The 16,851-nt window shown below is 40.4% G+C and overlaps 1 protein-coding gene across 1 annotated transcript in view; it reads left to right on the forward strand.

Annotated features, from left to right (window-relative positions):
- The first annotated feature begins 2,409 nt into the window (after positions 1 to 2,409).
- Positions 2,410 to 16,851, forward strand: part of SV2C (synaptic vesicle glycoprotein 2C) — a 214,589-nt gene continuing 200,147 nt past the window's right edge. Inside the window, exon 1 of the mRNA XM_067568724.1 lies at positions 2,410 to 2,699. The gene's annotated coding sequence lies outside the window, so the exon portion shown is untranslated. The remainder of the gene's footprint in view (positions 2,700 to 16,851) is intronic.

The raw sequence follows: 16,851 nt of genomic DNA on the forward strand, positions 1-16,851 counted from the left end.
TCGTAGCAATCCACAAGGGGAATTAACTTCTTAGAGTCAGGCTGCTAGGCATCTAAGTTGCTTCTTGAGGGAATGAGATGCCTGCTTCACTCCACACAAAATGGGGTGGGAGGTGTGCTTAAACAGTCATTCAATAGTCATCCACTGAGCGGGAGTGAGGGTGTGAGAATGACTCCATAATCCAGTGGTAAGGGCATATATGTAGGAGGCAGGAGACCACAGTCCAATCCCGCTGCTCCAATCACTCTGTATTTATCTACAGTGGAGCAGCTTCAAAGGAGAGACTGGTGGCCCCCAACCTCACCATATTCCATAGTTCAGTGGTTACAGCACTCTTCTGAGAAGGGGGAGATAGATCCCTGTCCAAATCCTTTCTCTGCCTCTGGCAGAATCTGGGTCTCTTGCATCCCAGTGGAAGGCTCTAGCTGCTGAGCTAAAAATTATAATGGGGGGTGGCACCACCATCTCCTTCTCCAGCTACATTTTGCATGGGACCTGATCCAGTAGGCAGCCGCTGAGCATGCCTACCTGATCAGGCCCTGCATGTGAGGTGGGCAGCCAAATGCCTATCTTCTACCAGTTTGTGAAACATACTGGTGCTTAGGTGGGAGATAAATGTCCAGATGCCTAGAGGGAGGCAGCAGTGCACATGCGAAGAGGCAGATATATAGGCACTTAAGGAACTTTTTCTTTGAAAACCTAGATGCTGGGTGAGTTAAGTGCTGAAGGGGGTCAGTTTCAGTTTTGTGGATTGCCGTAGAGCCAAAACTGGGACTCAGGCACTTAAATCTGGGGTTTAGATGCCTAAGTACCTTTGTAGATCCCAATTTAAGTGACTTGTCCAAGATCACAGAGGAAATTGGTGATGAAGCAGGCCTTGAACTAAAATATCCCAAACCCTAGTCTAGTGTTCTGTCACAGGTTCCCATTGAAGTCTGTGTTGGACTCCTTGCTGGGCCTCTCGAGTGTCTCACTTTGTGCCCCCCAATTGGGGACAGCCTCTGGGGTGGTGGTTGCCTTTACTGGGTCAGGGTAAAGCTGCCTTGTTAAAAGGCTTGGGGAGATTGCCTGATACAGGACTGTCACTGGTCTGCAGTCTTAAATTCCTCTGCCTCCTCCTCCTCCTCCTTTGTTGCTCTTCCTCATTTGTACTGGGTTTTGCCTCCTTCACAAGGTTCAGCTGTGGCTGTCTGCCTCTAGGATTGGCAGCTCTTGCAGCTGCGCATGGGCGTGGCAGGTCTGTTTGTTTGCAGGTAGGGAAAGCTCCCCTCCCACTCCTGCCTATGTCCTGAATGGGGCTTTTATACCCCATTACATGCTCTAACTACTCAACTGTTTTTCCTCTCTCTTGGTATTGATTGACCAGTAGACATCTGTCCCAGGACTAAATGGCCTTCTGATATGGTTCTTTAGAATGGATGGTTTATTTGCTATCTTTCCAGCACTTGAGTAGGAAAGGCATCATAATACATAGCATTTTGGGCTAGAGCTTGTGTATTTTCATTGCCTAGCTGTATTTTTGTCATGTTGCACATTTCTTGCTCCTGCAACACCCCCTGCATTAACTCGCTCCTCCATCCTTTCTCTCTTTTTAGTTTCTACCTCCTCTCCCAAGGATTTTTATGCCTTAATTCACTCTCTTTTCAACCTTACAATACCAGTATGTATCCTAAGAATTCAAAAAACTGCTTTCTCCTGACTGTTTTTCATTTTTGCAGTCCTTGCCTTACTGATCATACTGTGCATGGAAATGAGAAGTTAGTGGCAACAGAATGGTTCTACCAGATGAGTCAGGATGGATCCTCCTTATCAAGTTAAATCAATGAGAACTCTACTAAGCTAATTTCAGCTGGAAGTTTCTTTGCAGGGACTGCATCAGGTCTGAACCTGTCTGCATTCCATGAAGTCAATGGGAACTCTGGGAGCACAGGAAATGCCAGATCTGGTCCTTAACAAGTATCCTTGCGTTCTTTTAGGGTATCTTGTGATAAAATTTAAAAAAAGGACTACTGGTATTTTACAAGTATCAAATCCATTTTAACTTGAAATCTTGATACTGCACACACTTAGGCATCTTTACTCACATGAGTAGTTCCAATGATCAGTTTTACTTGTGTGAGTAGGGTCCTGTAATTATAATACTTTTCACGTTTCATGATCTTGCAAGGATATGCTTAACTTCACATGCATGAATAGTCCCTTCCACGTCAATGGGATCACTCATACATAAAGTTAAGCATGTATGTAAGTGTTTGCAGGACAGGGTGCCTGTGATGAGGTGTACAAACCCCGCACTGGACTGGCAGGGGTTAATCCCACACTGTAGTCTGAGGGGGCCACGCCCCCCCCCCAGCTCTACTGGGCATGCTCCACCTGCAGCGTCTGTACAAAAGAGAGCAGCCCAGCTCAGTTGGGGTGGACTGCTGAGGAGAGAGGAGGTGCCTGTCCTGGAGCTGTTGGAGCCCTAGACTGCAGAGGTGGAGAATGAGGATGCTGTAACCCAGGTGGGTGCCCCACTGTCTGAAGGAGCCCCCAGATAATGGTGTTACTAGAAACCGCACCAGCCAATGATCCCAGAGAGCTGGGAGAGCTACGGACTTTGCTGCTAGAGAATGGAGTAGGAAGTAGCCCAGAGGACTACCGTGGGAGAATCAGGGAACCAGTCGGTGTGTTTCAGATGGATCTGTGCTGACTTAGTGGTGAGTACCCCTGCCACTATCAGGGCTCTCAGCTATACTGACTCTGGCCACTAGGCCACGCAGCCCTGAAGTGCAAGGTGGACAATTAGACCCAACTGTGGTGCCACAATGCCCCTTCCCTCACCCCAAAAGGGGGATGGGGCATACAAGCCCTGTGACAGGGCCTAAATCTGGAGTTGAGGAAAATAAAAAGAAATCTAGAAAGATCAGAGGTGCATATAGTTGGCACACATGATACCATGGTAATAGCACTGTACAGAAACTAGTATCCTCTTAGAATTCTAGCTGGTTGTGGATTTTTCTTAATTCTCTACTAGATTCTTTTTATTTTGTTAACCAGCAAAAGTGCATGAAACTGTTGGCCACAAATAGAATTTTTCACAGCTGTTTTCAGGTCTCTAGTTTTTTTCTGTCTCTCTCCCCTCAGTCCTCATCCCACACCCTGATTTCAGGCTTACTCTGCAAATCTTGGAAAACATGGAACCAAAAGTAGAAGAGCGCAGAGGATTGATTGTTTACTGTGAGAGAGTATTTTAAATATGCTTAATCATTTTAATTGTATATATTTTTGTGTGTTGAGGTTTTGAATTTTAAAGTATTTTGAAAGCCATTAATGAGGCATTTTCTGTTGTTCCCTTTCCTTTAATTTATCAAGAGAATGTTTTATAAAAAAGGGAGACAGAATCACATACACAGAGCAAACAGTTGGGTTATTTCTATCATTACTGAGCTAATGTTGTGCTTACAATGATATAATTCCCACTCTTTCACAATGCCTTACTAATTAGGCTTAAAGGGTAGTTTTTCCCATTGTGCTGGTATATTGATTGTTTCTTCACTGCTCTGTGCTCTTCTGCAAGTACCGCCAGCTGCTCCTTCATGCTTTTACTACATGAAGAACTGATGTCTTTTCCAAAATATCAAGAAATGCAATTAACCTTGGTTTGACCTTTTCTCCCCTAAGTGTACTAATTTGAGTTGCTGTGTACAACAAAGACACATCTTTCATACTCTCAGCATATGCGCAGTGTGCCTAGCCATTTGATAGCAATGTCATCAGCCAGGTCAAGAGCTGGTAAATTAAATGCTGTAAAAGTATTAATAACGTGAAATACTACGCAAGTCTCCCTAAATACTAGTAGCAACTATTTCTCGTAGTGTGCGTGCGCGCATGTGTAAATAATATGAGCACTGCCAGTTTATTCATGATATCTGTGAATAGTACTCAGCTACTACAATAACTGCTTTTGAAATTTTTCCCTGTGTATTTATCCACGTTGATTAAACCACACAACACCCTTCCACCAATCAGATAAGTATATATTACTGTAATCTCTTTACAGATGGAAAAAGTGGCATATGTATATGTGTATATATATGTATAGATAAGCTACAAGGCATACATATCTGCATATATACATGCAAACACCACATATATGGTGGTGTTAATCATATGCTCATTGGGGAAAACAATTATAACTGGCAGTCATTTTATGCTTTAGATTGCATTTCGTACCATGAGTGGTCTGACAGCTGGTCTATCTCCTTTGAAGTGAATTATCTTTCTCTTTAAGTTATCAAATGAGGGTGGTTTTTTTAAAGAAAGAGAGCCATGGGTAAGTTGTTAGATGAGTATTTATTCTGTTTTACTGATAAGACATGGAGAGGTATGTACAAAGAAACTGAAAGACACGGATGAAGTGATTTACTCCCCTGGACCACAGTGCCTCATAGGCAAGTTTGTGTCAGGCAAATGCAGGTTCTGATAGTAGTTGCTGTGTGGCCTGGGGCAAGTCACTTATGGGCAGTTTTTCAAAGGTGGCCTCTGTACTCTGTGTCTCAATTTTGAGTGCCCAACATGGGCCTGCATCCACAGCTCCAGCTGACTTCACCTGAATTTGCAGGTTCTTAGCTCTTATGAACATTGGACCTACAGACGTTTGAAGTTGGGTATCCAAATTTGCGGCACCCAATATTGAGAAGGTTCTAGCTGTTAGCATGTCTGGCTCAGTTGTCCCAGCTGTAAAATGTGGGTAATTAGTTATCTACTCCATAGACACGTTGTGAGTACTAACTAGACATATTAAGTAGGCACAAATTGGGTAGCTAGAGGCACAAGTAGTCAGGTGCATGCACAGAAAGAGAGGTTGGTCTCCACCCAAGCTTACCCTCAAAAGGTTGTGACACCTCTGCTGTCAGACAGTGAGTCTGCCAATACACAATCCTCATTTAAAAATTTATAGTAACTTACCTTCTTTTAAAGACTGATAAAATTGCAGTAGTTAATCCATGAGAGACAGCTACTTCTTTCAAGAGTCACATTAATTTTTTGTAAAATCTTTTGGTAAAGAGCAGTTTGTTTTTTTTTTGTTTGGATGGTTTTTTTTTTTTTTCTCAATATATGAACAGCAAACTGCTCTTGATTGGGCATTGGCATTTTCATCTATTCTGGAAAACATTATTAAATTAAACTCATTAAGCCAAAAAGGAAATGAGGAGGAAACCTATAGGGATATTGGGACAGCGCTAATTTTTCTTTTTCCCATTTACATTGATGCTTGTATCTCTGCAGAATAACCTGTTAATTACATTTTGCTGTACTCAAGCACCACTCCCATTGAACTCAGATTTGGCTCACAGGTGAATGGGAAAATTTACCACTTCTCACCTTTTTGGGTTTTTTCATCCAGCAAAACAAAATCTGAGCTCCTACATGAACTTGACCAATATTTAAAATCTGTTAATCAAAGCTGGATCCTTCTTACATATTGAAAAACCTTTTTTGAGCCACTAAGATGTTGACTTCTTATAATTTTCATGTAACACAGCCAGTGCATCCCCTGGATAGGTCACATTAGGCCCAGTTGTCAAACCAGTTGCTCAGCTTGTACCACCTAATTTTAAGCTTGCATCCCCTTTCAAAATCTACATGTGGATGCAAAAACTAATTACAAATCTACAGTGGTTGCTATTAAAAGATAAATATTGGCCAAGTTACATGACTGCATATGTAATACTGCAGTCACTTCTTGTTCTGTGGTGACTGTAGGCAAAAGTTTTTACCTTTTAGTGGCAGCCAACTTGCATACGTGCACACTGCACATAACTTGCTGTGTAAGAGACTGTATAAAACTAACCTTAGTTAAGCAACTGGTTAACAGAACTGATTATCTGTATCATTTTTCTTAAGGTTTTTTAATTTTGAGTGCTTAACTAAAGAAAAAGGACACAATAATTCAGATTAGTTTTATAGAGTTAGTTTATATATCCTTAATAGCAACAACTAATAGAATAAGATATAAGAAGGTAAAGATGATATTGGACTATGATTTGGCTATGTAAAATGGTTCATGTAACCACTTATGTTTTCAGAATCACATTACACAACCACAACAGAAAATAAAACTTACACTCAATTTCTATCTTGGGAAGGTGACTTTGTTTAGAGTTTTAACTAAGAGGGGTTTACTTGTGCCAACTGCTTATCAACTCTGTTATTGCTAACACAACAGAGGAAACACTATCAAAGCTAGATCCAAAACAATTTGCTGAATTATTTACATTCCAATTCACCAAGGTCTCATTCCTAATAGATCTGTATTAGTCAACCCTTTTAACCTATTTCCTAAGGATTATATTAACCCTAGGATCTGGCTAACACTTCTAACTACCTAAAATGAACTACATTTATGACAGACTGAGTGCCGTTCAAAAAGCTTGCACACTTGGTCTTATTTTATGTCTCTATATACATAGAACTTGACAGGCAATGTGAAACTATTAACTAGGGTAGACCTGTACAGTGTTCCATAATCCTAGTTAACAATAGTAACTTGTTCTGTTCAAAAGCTACTTTACAGCAATCTTGACTGGAAAACTGGAGTAATAAAAATGGGATGAAATTTAATAGGGTGAAGTACAAGGTCATGCACTTAAGAACTAATAAGAATTCTTCCTATAAGCTGGCGATGTATCAATTGGAAGTGACAGAGGAGAAGAAAGCCCTGGGTGTATTGGTTGATCCTAGGATGACTATAAGCTACCAATGTGATGTGGCTGTGAAAAAGGCTAATGCAATCCTAGGATACATCAGGCGAGGTATTTTCAGTAGAGATCGGGAAGTGCCATTATACAAGCCATGGTGAGACCTCGTGTGGAATACTATCTACAGTTCTGGTCTCCTGTTTTTAAAAAAAGATGAATTCAAACTGCAATAAGTGCAGAGAAGGGCTACGAGGGTGATCAGAGGCATGGAAAACCTACCTCATGAGAGGAAACTAAAAGAGTTTGACTTGTTTAGCCTAACCAAAAGAAGGCTGACGGGAGATATGATTGTTCTCTATAAATACATCAGAAGGATAAGTACCAGGGAGGGACAGGAGTTAAGTTAAGCACCAATGTGGACACAAGAACTAATGGATATAAATTGGCCATCAGTAAGTTCAGGCTTGAAATTAAATGAGTTTCCAACTATCAGAGGAGTGAAGTTCTGGAATAGATTTCTGAGGGGAGCAGTAGGAGCAAAAATCCTAACTGGCTTCAAGACTGTGATTAATAAACTTATGGAGGGGATGGTATGATGAGACTGCCTCCAATGGCATGTGGCCCATCTGCCACTGCTAGTCTCAAATATCACCAACAGCCAGAGATCAGACGCTAGATCGGAGGGCTCTGAGTTACTACAGATAATTCTTTCCCAGCTGTTTGGCTGATGGGTCTTGCTGACATGCTCGGGATAACTCATCACCATATTTGGGGTCAAGAAGGAATTTTTTCCCTGAGTCAGATTGGGAGAGACACTGGGGGGTTTTCATCTTGACTTGAGGACTTCAGTAACTCAGCCAGAGGTTGGGGGTCTGTTACAGGAGTGGGTGGGTGAGGTTCTGTGGCCTGCAATGTGCAAGAGGTCAGGTTCCTTCTAGCCTTAAAGTCAAAGTCTAAATCTAGCTGTTAGACATTGGGTTTTTATTCTCTCAGCCCTCTGTTCTATCCCTTCTAAAAGGCGTTGATACCTGGGAAGTTCTTAAATAGTAATCACTCATCATTTTGGGGCCTCAGTTACTACAGCTGAATAACCAGAAAGTCAGAGTGACAATTCCCAACCAACATTAACTCAGAGGACCGATAGATCTGAATCTCTGCCTGAATTGGGTATCTCTAACTTATAGCACATATGCTACAATAAAGATATGGTGCTTGTTTATGTATGTATTTTTTCTATGCACTTTATATATAAAGATGGGACAGTGAAATGGGCTACAGTTTTAGTTTAGTGTTCCAAAAACCATTTTAAAATATATTCTTCCAACAGATGTCAACTTAGATATTACTCTGAGAACAAATCTCTGAGAAAAAAGAGATTGTTAACTATATGGCTATTTTATTTAGGCTTGTCAAATACTTCTGGAAAAAGGAACATACAGTTAATAGGTTTTGGCATTCAATTTCTGACCGTGTTTGCCAATTTGTTTATCTGCTGGCAGGAAGGAATTCCGTTTTTATTATCAAAGTTAACTAAATTGAATGTGTTGTCGCCAAATGCTACCTCCCTTTTTAGTTGATTTAAAAAAAAAAAAAGTCTTTGCAATAACTATGGAACTTGGCTTGCTGAAGGTTTAAGCATGCCCAAATGTCAGTTTCCTTCTTTATAAAGGATATTTCTTTTGTAAATGTATTAGCACCAACATTTAACATTCAATTAAATGCAGGTTAAAAAACCAAGTCAATGAAGCAACAGAGATTGCAGCAGACACAAATGAACTACATATCATGTGGTTTTTCATACTACTTCACTTTGAGTGCTCTGCAGTTTTCCAGCATGACAATTCCTTGGCTCTGCCTGCCCTTTTGTTTGAATGAGCAGAAAGGAGGGAGATCCACTGGATCTCTCCTCCTCCCATCTTACCCCAATTGCAGAGCCACCATAGATGCTACTAAGCAGTTGCAAGAGACTGAGCATGACAGCAGAATTGCTATTTGCCCTATGCCATCAAGGGGGGCAGTGCAGTTGTATGGAAGGACAACTTTCCATGCAGGATGGCTTCTACCTCCAGGGATCTGGTGATGCCCTTCTCTACAGTTCCCCAGATTTCTGGGTTGGGAGGGCCTTGTTCACTCTGTGCCCTGCCTCTACAGGCTGCTGTCACTCTGGGGGATTTCTTTGTAAAGGCACAGTCTGATCCGAGGCATTTACATTTTTCTCAGATCAGCTATCCCTCCTCCTTGACAGGACAATGCCATTATCTATCTTTGAGTTACTGACCTCTCAGAAGTGCAGGGGCTAGAATTCCTATGCATCAGTGTTCTAACTGATAGAGCACAAAAAGGGGTACTAGTGAGGGTCTGTTGTGAACTGTCAAATCAAACTAGAGAACATGATGAATAGCTTTGTAAAAATCTAGCTATAATATGTAGAAAGAAATGCTATGTTACCATGGGGGATTTTAGTTGGGGAGACATAAGCTGGAGATCGCATGTTGCTACTGGTGTAACAACCTTAGAGTTTCTAAAGAGTGTAGATTTGGTGATACAAAAAAAAATACACCCTGTAGTTCTATATTAGACCTAATTCTGAAAGGTAAAAATGAATTGATGCAGGAATTACTGGGCACAATTTTATGGCCTGTGTTTATGCAGGAGGTCAAACTAGAGTATCATAATGGTCCCTTGTGGCCTTAAAATCTAAACCTATAAACAGGCAATTTGAAAAGCTCTGTCCATTGGGATTCAAAGGTTTCTGAAATCCTCTTCTACTCTTTGAAAGAATAAGAAGAGAAAAGTAGAAAGACAAGATGATGAATGGGAAGAAAGAGAACCAAGAAAGGGAGGGGGAAATTACAAGATAAACTGAGGAGACGAGATGAAATAGAGACAGCAGAGAGTAAATAGAAAACTTTTTTTTTTTTTTTTTTTTTTTTTTTTTCTTCAAGAAGCAGAGTGTGCTGTTACATTCAGGAACTAAGGGATTGCTGTATTGGACCAGACCAATGGTCCATCTAGTTCAGTATCCTGTCTCTGACAGAGGACTGTACTGGCTATTTCTGAGGAAGGTGGAAAAACAATGCAGATGGTGTGATGGGATAACCAGCTCACAAAGAATGTCGTTTTAACCCCCATTAGTTAGAGGTTGCTGTATGCCATAAAGCATGAGTGTGTATACCCTTGGCTTTAACTCCTTACTATTATAATTCTGTAGGCTCTTTTTAGCTGTCTGAATGCCCAGTCCTTTTAAGAATCCTGCTAAGCTTTTGGCCTCAATGGTATCTGCTGGCAGTGAGTTCCACTGGTTAATTGTGTGTTGTATTTCCTTTCAGAAGCTGTACATTTGCCATCTTTCTCTTTTGTTGAATGCTCCCTTGCTCATGTATTAGAGGGTGAACAGGAATTTGCAATTCACCTTCTCTGTACCCATTTGCTATTCTGTAACCTTTCATGTCCTGCCCTCCTCCCTTATTTGTTTCCTCTTAAAGGTAAACCGTCCCAATTTCTGTTCTTCCCTATTGTACCCAGCCTCTTCTGTGGCCTGGGGGTGGTGGGGAAAGCACAGACTAGGCCTGCAGTTCTGACTAGCTCTAATAGGTGGTGTCGGTGGACATGCATGAGGATGGCTCCTTGCACTCCTTCCCTCTCTGCCACAAAAAGGCAGTCACAGGCTGGCCCCAAATGTTTGTTTCAAATAGTATCTATAGAAAAGAGAGGAGAAAGCAAAAACAAGACACTTCCAATTTCTTTTTAATTTTATATTAAATGACGGTCCGATTCAGGGATGCCACATGGAACAGTAGGACTAGTGGCCTGTGCCCTGGCACACAATCCCATTAGCAGTGCTACTCATTCTGCCCAGGGTTTATTACTTGTATTTTTGGTAAGATATCTAAAGAACCAGATTTTTTTTATTTTATACAGTTTGTTTAAAAACAAGAGCTGCCTCTCAAAATGCAATTTTTCCAGTTTTTTGTTTAAAATTTTCTGAAAGAGAATGAGCCTAAACCCTGCACCAAAACATCTAGTTTCCACGTGGCCCTGCTTATACCACCATTATTTATTAACGGTGGGATTTTCTAAAATGCCTAAGTTTCTGAGGCACCTAGGTTACTGAAAAAGAATGAACTTGCATTCCTTAGCCACTTGGACACTTTTGTAAATGGCACATAAGTGCCTACATTGTGCCACACACAGAGCTGAGCACAAAGACAACACTGGGCCTGAGAAGTCTGCAGTCTATAAAATATATCGGAAGGACAGAACAGGTTGTACTGGGTGGGAGGGGTGGCACCATATGTGAAAGAAAGCAAAGTCAAATGAAGCAAAAAGCTTAAATGAACTTAACTGTACCATTGAGTCTGTATGGATAGTAATTCCATGCTTGAATAATTAGCAGTAGGGATATACTACTGACCACCTGACCAGGGATGGCAATAGTGACTGAAATGCTCAGGGAGATTAGCGAGGCTATAAACATAATAATGGGGGATTTCAACTATCCCCTTATTGACTGGGAACATGTCACCTCAGGATGGGTTGCAGAGATAAAGTTTCTTGACACCGTAAATGACTGCTTCTTGGATCAGGTGGTCCCGGAACCCACAAGAGGTTTAGTCCTAAATGGAGCACAGGATCTAGTCCAAGAGGTGCATATAGCTGAACCTCTTGGTAATAGTCCACAACATTATAAAATTTAACATCCCTGATGAGGGGGGACACCAAAGCAGCCCACCATAGTAACATTTTAATTTCAGAAAGGGGAACTACACAAAAATGAGGACGTTAGCTAAATTAAATTAAATTAAAAGGTATAGTGCCAAAAATTAAATCCCTGCAAACTGCATGGAAACATTTTAAAGACTGCATAATAGAGGCTCAATTTAAATGTACAAATGAAATTAAAAAACATAGTAAGAGGACCAAAAAAGTGCTGTCGTGGCTAAACAGTAAGGTAAAAGAAGTAGTTAGAGGCAAAAAGGCATCTTTTAAAAAGTGGAAGTTATTTCCTATTGAGGAAAACTGAAAAGGAACATAAACTCTGGCAAGTGGAAGTGTAAAATATATATTTAGGAAGGTCAAAAAAGAACTTGAAGAACATCTAGCCAAAGACTCCCCCAAAAAAAAGGGGGGGGGGGTGGCAAAAAATTTAAGTACATCAGAAGCAAGAAGCCTGCTTAAACAACCAGTGGCCCCACTGGTTGTTTCAAGATGCAAAAGGGGCACTCAGGGAAGATAAGGCCACTGCGGAGAAACTAAATGAATTCTTTGCATTGGTCTTCACTGATGAGAATGTGAGGAAGATTCCCAAACCTGAGCCCGTCTTTTTAGGTGACACATCTGAGGAACTGTCCCAGAGTGAGGTGTCATTAGAGGAGGTTTTAGAACAAACTGATAAATTAAACAGTAATAAGTCACAAGGACCAAATGGTATCCACCCAAGAGTTCTGAAAGTGCTCAAATGTGACATTGCAGAATTACTAACTGTGGTATATAATCTATCATTTAATTCAGCTTCTGTACCAGATGACTGGAGGATCGCTAATCTGATGCCAGTTTTTAAAAATGGCTCCAGAGCCGATCCCAGAAATTACAGGCTGATAAGCCTAACTTCAGTACCAGATGAATTGGTTGAAACTATAGTAAAGAACAGAATTATCAGACACATAGATGAATATGATTTGTTGGGGAAGAGTCAACATGGCTTTTGGTGAGGCATGACTTCCTCCTACAATCTACTAGAATTCTTTGAGGGGGTCAACAAGCATGTGGATAAGGGTGATCCAGTGGACATAAATTTTTCAGAAAGCTTTGACAAGGTCCCTCACCAAAGGCTTTTAAGCAAAGTAAGATATCATGGGATAAGAGAGACGGTCCTCTCCTGGATCAGTAACTGGTTAAAAGAGGAAGCAAAGGGTAGCAATAAATGGTCAGCTCTCCTAATGGAGAGAGGTAAATAGTGATGTCCCACAGGGGTCTCTACTGGGACAAATGCTGTTCAACATATTCATATATGATCTAGAAAAAAGGATAAACAGTGAGGTGGCAAAACTTGTAGATGATCCAAAACTACTCAGATAGTTAAGTCCAAGAAGACTGCAACGAATTAGAGGTCTCACAAAACTGGGTGACTGGGCAGCAGAATAGCAGATGAAATTCAGTGTTGATAGATGCAAAGTAATGCACATTGGAAAACATAATCCCAACTATGCATGTAAAATGGGAGGTATAAATTAGTTGTTACCACTCAAGAAAGATCTTGGAGTTGTTGTGGATAGTTCACTGGAAACATCCACTCAATGTGCAATGTCAATCACAAAAACTAACAATGATTAGGAAAAGGATAGATAATAAGACAGAAAAGATCATATCGCCTCTATATAAATCCATGGTATGCCCACATCTTGAATACAGCAAGCAGATCTGGTCGCCCTATGTCAAAAATATATTTTTGGAATTGGAAAAGGTACAGAAAAGGGCAACCAAAATTACTAGGATATGGAACATTTTCCATACCAGGAGAGGTTAAGAAGAATCTCTTTTCAGCTTGGAAAAAAGACAACTGGGGGGGAAAGGGGGGATATGATAGAGGTCTATAAAATCATGACTGGGGTGTGGAGAAAGTAAGGAAGGAAATGTTTATTCCTTCCCATAACACAAGAACTAGGGATCACCAAATGAAATTAATAGGCAGCAGGTTTAAAATGAACAAAAGGAAGTATTTCTTCACACATACACAGTTAACCTATGGATTTCTCTGCCAGGGCCAGATGTTGTGAAAGCGAAGACTATAACAGAGTTCAGAAAAGAACTAGATAAATGTGTGGAGGATAGGTCCATCAATGGCTATTAGCCAGGATGAGCTAGGATGCAAAACAATGCTCTGAAGTGTCCCTAGTCTCTGTTTGCCAGAAGCTGGGAATGGGTGACAAGGGATGGATCACTTGATGATTACCTGTTCTGTTCATTCCCTCTGAAGCATCTGGCATTGGCCACTGTCAGAAGACAGGTAGATGGACCATTAGCCTGACCCAGTATAGCCATTCTTATGTTCTAAGACCCAGGTAAGATGTCCTGGGAGACAAGAAATGGTGATAAATGGGACAGATATGGCAATTTTCTGTAATATCCTGGGCACACTTTATTGAATTAAGAATCTTTGGAGTTCATTGTATCAAAAATGCAGATGTTTATGTATTTTTGGGACTGTATGTAGCATCTATAAGGGGGAGACATGGCTAATGTAAACACTGAGGTATTATGAGCTCCAAAGGACTATTTGAAACAATGTGCCAGACAAGAGTGGACATTTTAAAGTTGTGTGTTTCCAGGAAATCTCTAGGGAACGATGTATGCAAATGTACCCCATCTGGTTATGTAAGAACTCAACCTTTTGAAGCTTTGTCCTGAGGAGGTGACCTTTGTGTGCTGATCACCTGTTACATGAGGACAATATAAAAGGCCCAAACTGTACAAAGGAGAGTTCTTGTTCTGAGAAAAAGGTATTATAAACTTGTAACCACAGAACTATCCCTGTGTGGGGATTGATGGACTGACTCTTACCAGAGCCCTTGTTGGCATTCGGGTGATCTTTTGGTAAGCTTATTAACATGCGTGAAGTGTTTTTAAAAATTGTTTTAAATGTTTTCTCCTAAATGCTTTCCCCTTAAGAAGAAGGGCTGATAGCCTCGGAAGAAGAAAGCAAAGCAGGCCTGCTTAGGAAGTCTGACTTGCTGGGGAATTCAGAGTGCAGCCTGGAAAATCCTAAATAAAGAGTGGGGAAACCTGTGTCTCCACCAGAGAGGTGATGCAGTTGGGGCACCAGAAGCCTGAGAGCAGGTGCCCATGGGGACCATATAGCAGAAATGCAGATTCAGTTGCCCGTAACTGTGACAAACTCTTTTCTTTCTCTTACTCTCTCCTCTCACCCACCGCCATCACCTTTTCCTCCAATTATATAACGTTGTGGTTCAGAGGGCATTTGGTTGACATGAGTTATTGTTTGTAGGTTTTGTGGAATAAATGTTTTGATTAAACTATGATATACAGTACATTATTGTATCTGCAGTACATATGCAATAAGGATATTTCATCTGTAAATTAGTTTATAACTGGGGCAGCTAGGAGAATATTTTGTTCATGGTTGTTGCTAGCAACAAAATCCTCAGTTTGGAGGTTGTGGTAATTACGTCAATGGGGTAATTAATCAAAGAAACATCATAGATGAAGGAAACCTGAATCCTATGATGCCCCTATATGCCGCCATACTTTGTGCATTTGTTCTAAGGAGGCTGACAAAAGGAAAAACAAACTGAATAATTTATGACAGTAAAATAACCTTTGATATGTGAAAGGTTATTCACATGAGTTTGATTTAGAATAAGCTGCATTTCTTTTAGAAAACCTAAATCTGTGCTATGGTTGTTAGAGTTCATAAATATATGTGCATCTGGTACATATAAACAGTGTTTCAATAATAATAATAAAAAAAAAAAAAGTTTTACCAACTTGTTTGCTTATGAAACAGAAACCAGAAACAGAAACCAGATAATGCTTCCTGTCCAGTATTTTCTGTCTGTGATTTTTACTTTTCACATTAGTATTCATTGCATTGATGCATTAATAGAAAGTTATGTAAAACTCTAAACCCCATTACAAGTTGATCAGTTTTGATTCTAAAATCTATGTCACACTAAAAATAGAAATAAACTTCATGTGAGCTTTCTATAGCAATTTTAAAACCCATGTTATCTTGGGGGTTTTGACTTGCTTACCTTTTTTAATATTAAGATTAGGAAAAGAATACTAATTGAAGATGAAATGCAAAATATAGTGGAGGATAATTATTCAAGACAAACACGGTGAAAGGCTAATATTCCCCAGAACAAGAAAATAAGCTGATAATATTTAGTGTATTATGAAACTGCAGATACAGCATTAAAATTAATGACAAGACAAATGATATTGGAGAAGGCCCACTGAGCATATTTTAGATTTGATTTGCGAATTATTTGGCTAGGGAAAGACTTCTAGATATCTAATATAGAAATGACTGAACAATCAAATGATGGTTCAGACTAAAAGGAAGCGGGGTGAAAATTAACCTCCTTCACAGCTACAATATGAAATGCCTCATCATGTTGGTGAGCAGTTACTCATGTGAATAATTCAATGGGACTACTCAAGATCTCCAGTGTGAGAAGGGGCGTCACAATCCTGCCCCTCGATGAGTATGGGGTGGTGGGTTGTGACTACTTGTAAATCAATAATAAGGTTGTATCTCTCTAAATTCAATTGTCCATATAGCTGATTGAGATAATCCTGTAATGGAAGAAGAAAATAACACTTTTCTGCTGCTTAGATTATTGCTGTACTTTCTGCACACCAGAGAGGATATTTCAGTATGTTGGATTTATGTCGGTGACTCATCAGTTCAGCATAAATCTCTACTGTCATTTTACTGTGTGAATCAAAAGCAACTTAACGGATGGTATCGCCATGGCATTTTCAAAATGTTTAAGATTATATTTTTAAAGTTAGCCAGTCCTTGTTAGCATTTGTGCACTGCAATCCATACTCTGTAGAAAAGTTAGGGCTCAATCTGCTTTCACTAAAGTGGCAAATCTCCCATTGACTTTTGGGGGAGCAGGATCAGGCCCCTGAAGTTTAATATAATGTCCTTCCCCTGGCATGCTGCCCAGCAACTGGAGCCAGGGCTGAGGACCTGAGCCTAATAGGTGTGCAAAATGAGTGTAAGTTAGATGTTAAGCAAGTGAAAAAGGGGGTAGCAGGAAAAGCAATTACTAGGAAGGATCAAAATAAGGTGTACTTTATTTTACACCTTCCTGTTAGCTGTAGTTCCTGTTCACCCACTTCGACCCACTAAGTTTGCGAGCGCCCCCTTCTTGCATGCCCACTGTAGGCCCAATCTCTCATTGTTATCCTCACCAGCTTTCTGGTGAGCCAAGAACCAATTTAACTTGATGTGTAACTTATCTCACCAGTTAAATTGTTGTTTAACATTTATATTGCAGTAGCACCTATAGGCCAATTAGATCAGGGTGCCATTGTGTTAGGTGCTGTACAAACAGCCCCAAAAAGTTTAGTCTCATGCAGAATTTAGTCTAGACTTCCACGGGATTTATGGCCATTTGCTAGGATCGCTATCTCT

The sequence above is a fragment of the Emydura macquarii genome, unplaced genomic scaffold, assembly GCF_026122565.2.
Source record: "Emydura macquarii macquarii isolate MOO-44397 ecotype Brisbane River unplaced genomic scaffold, CSIRO-AGI_Emac_v2 contig_2897, whole genome shotgun sequence".
NCBI lineage: Eukaryota > Metazoa > Chordata > Testudines > Chelidae > Emydura > Emydura macquarii.